Genomic DNA, 5,883 nt, shown 5'->3' with positions numbered 1-5,883 from the left:
CCTTAATACTCAACATTCTAAAATCATAATATTAATTTTTTATTTTTCTATAAAATTGTGCTTCGTAAATAACTCAATTTTAGAAATATTTTGAGAAGACCAGCTGTTATAGGAATATAAGTATTAGGAATTATACCTATTAATGTATATTTATTATGTATTTAATATTATTCTATGATTTTATTTTTGAATCTTAATGTTTAAAACACAAATGTGTAGTAGTATATAATACACACGACTCCTAAGGTTGTATAAGTTATTGCAGCACAGCTAAACAAAATAATATATTTTATATTATAATTTATGGAGTACTTACTATTGGTTAAATCTGGTGTGTTGGCATTATTATTTATCCATTCATCCAATATTTTAATGCGTTTTAGAGACACATCTTCAATTTTTATAGTATATTCTGTTTAAGTCAATATCTATCTAGAATTTAAAACAATACTTATTAGTTATTTTTGACTGAATACATTACAAATATTATTATTAAGTAAGTGCCTAATTTTATAGATTCAATGGCCACAGAAGTTAGTGTTACCATGACAAATTCATGATTAATTAATTCTCCTCAATGTATTTGGTAAAACTTTTTCTACCATATTCATCATGAGTGGATTTTTGACAAAGGAATAGGTACACTATGTAAAAAATATATTATAACCAATATTTTTGAATCTGAAAAATGAATAGGTAACTTTTGAAATATTTTCTATTTTAAAACATACAAATAAATATTAACAAAAACATTTACAGTTAAACTCTAAGGGCCCTTTCCATGTGAAACGGGCCTAAGATCACTCTGGTATTTGTAGGTAGATACTAAATAATCAGTGCCGCAACTACCAGGTGTGCAAGGTGTGCATTGCACATCGGCCCCCAAAGCCACAATCCGATATAGGCCCCCAAATCGATGTGTTAAAATTAATTGTAAATCTGTGGCTGAAGAAAATTAAATTAAAATTAAGAGTAAAAAAATAAATGTGTTCATATTATTAATTATTCACAATTTATTGTAATCAAATTAAGCTCAAATGATTCAAAAATATTTCGCCCAATTCTATAAATGAAGATCGTCTTAGTGACATTTCCTTACTAAACATAGAATGGAGAAGAACTTCCAAGATAGATGTAGAGAAAGTAATTGACAACTTTTCAAACGCAAAAGCGAAGAAAAAACAATTTTGTTAGATAATTTTCAAATGTGTTGAAATTATACTATAATACTATTTTTATAATAATAAATTATAAAATAAACAATTAAATATTTTGGTTTTGATAGCTTTATATAATAATTTATTTACATTTTGTATATTTAGGCCCCAATTTAAGATTTGCACATCAGCCCCATAACATGTAGTTGCAGCACTGTAAATAATGTAGATTATACCATATATAAATGTATAGGAGTCATATTTTTTTGCATCTAATCTCATTTCAAACACATTGTTTAACAATGCAAACAACGGAGCCAGTGGAATTGTAGTAACAAATAATGTTACAAACCATATTGCATAACTAAAAATGTATGAATTCAATTAATTTTATTATATAGCTTATAAATATTACCCATTTCCAAATATTCTGGGAAGAGTCGTCTTGGTTACCAATCTAAAGTATTGTAATCTTCAATCCAAGGTTTCTTAACAACTGTGTCCAAATTTTCTTCTCCGGATGATGATTTCAAATTATCTAAGACACCTGTGTTCTCAGCCAATTTCAACCCACACTTAAATATAAACAGTTTTAGTTTTTGGCTTTAACTAAAAAACCAATACAATACAGTCTTTGATGATTGTTGCCCAACCATTATAATGAACAATTTGATGCTTAATTCCATGAGAGATCCATCTGGACTACACTAAAATAATAATACTCATTGAATACTATTAATTGATTATAATTAAATGAGTATATGAATATCTCACTTCTTCTCGACGAAGATTGAATATAACTATAAGCAAATATTTAGCAGGATAATCAACATTTTTGCCATTCAAAAAAGCTGTATAAATTATTGATGTATAATAATTTACAAATTGGAAGAGGTACATATATATTGTCAAAGATTCGTCCAATTCAGTTCGTGTGTGCAGTACTTCCATTTCAGTCAGACAAATAACAGCTTTATCTTAAACCTAAACAATATTATATAACATAAAATAATAGGTGGTTAGATTAGGTTAGGTTAGGCTAACCATCTGTGCTCATTGGTGTTTTAGCTATGGATGAAGAAACAATCACAAAATCCATGGATATATCTTCTGTCCTGGAATCAAATGTCACTCTCCTGCTAAACATAAAAATCTATTAAGGTAATAATATATTCAATAATAATATTAAATTAAGAGGATTCAGTGCATTGTTTGTTTTCTCTCTCCACACACCACATAGTTAATTTGTGTATAGTAGAACCAATCTTATGTTGTTAGCTTTAATTTAAGAATGAATTTATCTATTATCAAACTTAAATTAAAGAACAATATTTGTGTTTGTAGGTTGGCTTATTTATTTGCAATATTTAAATGTGTCTGCGATACATAAGTATTTTTATATTGTAATAATTTACATACTCATAACTTGCATACAAAAAAGACAACATACATGCACAGATAATGATTTTAACAAGTTTGATGAAAAGTTTAGATTGGTTTAAGTTTGGTCAATTCACTTTAATATTAAAGCCGACAATACACATTTTTCAGCTGAATGTGAAATTGCTATTGCATGTGGGTCAGCCAGATAGAGAAATAAATAGTCTAGTCGATGTACATATTGTACATCCGGGTAGTCTCTTTTGAAGCAGTCTCAGCCTCAGTCACTCCTCTACTCTCTCATCTATAACCATAATTATAATTATATACCTAATATAAATCAATTAAAAATGTATTTATTATTTAATAAGTATTGAATTAAATATTATTTTAAATTCTGATAATCTATTGGTTCAACAACAAAAACTGTTTGGAAAAGAAAATATGCTTCAATCTTCAAAATATTAAGGCTGGTTTGTGGTATCATATTAGTCATTATTGGTCAAATGGTGCTAAAATATTGTGTATACAGTTCACCCTTTGGGAGAATCATTATGGTATCTTTAACAAAATATGTATCATACCTATAATAAATCATAAAAGAAATGTATTTATTTAATATAGGTATATAATTAATTACTTAAGACTTATATTACCTTGATTTCAGAATAAAAAGTATTACTAACATATTTCGACAACTTTTATTCAAACATTATTCTTTGTAAGGTAATCCAAAACAACCCATAAGGATTACTTGCTAAATCACTGTGTAATTGGAGTGAATTATTATTACACACATTTGTTGTTTGAAGGAATTCGTATTTATAAATTCATAATAGAATGAGCCGTTCATGTTGGTGTACTAAAATAGGTTATGAATGTATTAGTAGGTATTACAAATGTGAATATACATATATTTATTTAGGAAATAAGTAGGTAGTAGGAAAGACTGTTAACTGTTCACATTCCTTGTTAAATTGTATTTATTATACCTAAGCTCTAATTTAATAAGTTATAACAAATATTATACGAGTAAACATAATATATTTGTATACAAATAACATTCCACAATTAATTACACTTACCCATTTGTTGTATTTAAATAATTAAATTGTCATTATCTAACTAAAAACGAAATACCTAAACTTGAATGTCCCAAACTAAAGTTTGTTTTATTTAAATCGTATAACGTATTATTTTTAAGTTGTAGATCTTATAAGGTAGGTACCTGAAAAACGAAATAAACATTTTAAATAAAAGTCTCGAACAAAATATTATACATTTATACTACCGAGATTACGATTTCCTATCTACGGACTAAAAATTCGAGAGCGCTGACCGTTATGGCGCGGGCCACAGATATCAGCTATTATCTATATCTTCGACCATATCACAGAATATTAATATTAATATTAATATTACACCATAGAGTATTACTCTACGTATTACACAGAGGTGCCGTTCCCTATCACGACTGTATAACCGAATCATATAGTAATATAGTCCATTATTATTTATTATATTAATTAGTATTAATTCATTGTACATTAAGTTTAGGAAATGTATAATTCTATAAATTATAATATAAATATAATATATAATGTGTTAGGTATAATATTATAATAGTAGGTACCTAATAAATTATGTTAAATTTCAATTAGTGCCAGTTTTGGTATGCTATTCCTAAAACTTTAAAGTATACCTATATTTTTTTAACTCAATATTTTAAACCATTACATAAGTGTTTAACTGCCATAATTTTAAAACTGATTTACTACGATTTACGGCGACATTATTATGGCTCAATAAATAAAAATAATTGGGTAGGTTTGACAATAGTCTTTCCTACTAGGTACCTACCTACTTATTTCCTAAATAAATATATGTATGTACACATTTTTAATACCTACTAATACCTGAGATTAAATTTGACAATTGGTGACATATTCACTCCAATCACCGATGTATAAAAAAACTTAAACATAATTTATATATGCTTATTATACCCTAAACTATTGTACAACGCAAATAATAAAACATTATAATATTATACCTATATTAACGTAATAACATATGGTAGTATAATACAAATGCATAAAAATGCAGTCAAAGTGAATCAGTAATCACAGATAATTATGATATTATAGTAATAGTTAAAATATTACAACATTTGTTATAAGCGTAAATCTGTGTAAAAATAATATAATAATAAGCCTAACAGATAGTTGCTGGCTGAAAATAAATAAACGTTCAAACAAGATAACCACGGATACCCAGCCGGTCGGTATATCGACACTGAATAATAAACAAATTTAATTAGGTACCATTCAGTTTAGCTAAAATAACAGTGTGAACTATATTTAACAATTTTTCTTTTTAGAATTACAAGTCGCTTTATATTATATTATATCCTAAATAAACTACAACCGAAAGCGATCACGTTATAATGGAGTTGATGACCATATATCAGAAAAATATCGAATATCCAGGAAGTAGGTAAGAATAATAACGAAATTATTAAATCCAGCGATATAATACAATATGTACGTAGTGGCGTCATTCAGTTTTTAATAGAGGGGGGCAAAGGTTTTGACCGGCCCGAATGGGTAAAAAAAAACTGCTCGCCTCGATCGCAACCACATATTAACTGCTTACATTTTTTTATGGTACCCTTTTTATCAACTAGGTAACATCATTTTTAAATAAAAGGTAGCAGATATTTTAGAAAAACAATTGTATACCTATATCAGTTAAAAGTCTACAAACTATTATATGGCAATATTTATATTGAAAATCAATAATATTAGTAGTTTATTATAGGATATCTTCTTTTTTTTTATTTTTGAAAATATGTATCAACTGCATTATCTATAAATCAATTTTACCCGATTCATCACTTATAGCCTATACTCTTTTACTCTTATATTGGTATACGATATATTTACAAATTAATATTATCTTAAATAATAATAAGTACCTATATATTTTTTTTTATTGCTTGCTTTCTGGCGCAGTCGCTCAAGTTTTGTCTGTTTATTAAACATACCAGAAATTATTTTCGATTCTTGAGCAGTTTACGGTAATTTTATATTTTTAGCCACACCACCTATTTATTTTTTTTAAGTCATATTTTGCCCAAATTAAAATATTAATGTAAACACGCGTCACGAAAAAAATAAATTTCAGCTAAAGTAACACAATAGGTACCTACACAGAATAGTTGAATCATACACGACTGTCGCAGTTAACTGAAGTCCGTGATCAATGATAATTATTAATAAGAGTGCCAATCGGTTGTTGTTTTTAGAATTTGTATTAGTTTAAGATTTTAGAAATTAAACTATAC

General features: G+C 26.9%; 1 long non-coding RNA gene across 3 annotated transcripts; it reads right to left on the bottom strand.

Moving 5' to 3' along the window:
- Window positions 1–298: 298 nt before the first annotated feature.
- On the bottom strand, window positions 299–3,895 carry LOC107883257. Of its 3 annotated transcripts, none has more exons than XR_001679158.2 (7): window positions 3,829–3,895; window positions 3,623–3,765; window positions 3,194–3,399; window positions 2,202–2,296; window positions 1,932–2,141; window positions 1,573–1,864; window positions 299–681 (listed from the first exon to the last, which is right to left on the bottom strand). It is a non-coding gene; the product is annotated as an uncharacterized LOC107883257 (long non-coding RNA). The 3 variants fall into 3 exon arrangements; XR_001679156.2 differs by having other exon boundaries at window positions 300–681; window positions 2,202–2,293; XR_001679157.1 differs by having other exon boundaries at window positions 301–428; window positions 2,202–2,293.
- Window positions 3,896–5,883: the final 1,988 nt, after the last annotated feature.

Source organism: Acyrthosiphon pisum, chromosome A2 (assembly GCF_005508785.2).
Source record: "Acyrthosiphon pisum isolate AL4f chromosome A2, pea_aphid_22Mar2018_4r6ur, whole genome shotgun sequence".
Lineage (NCBI taxonomy): Eukaryota > Metazoa > Arthropoda > Insecta > Hemiptera > Aphididae > Acyrthosiphon > Acyrthosiphon pisum.
This window is presented reverse-complemented; position numbering and strand designations above follow the sequence as displayed.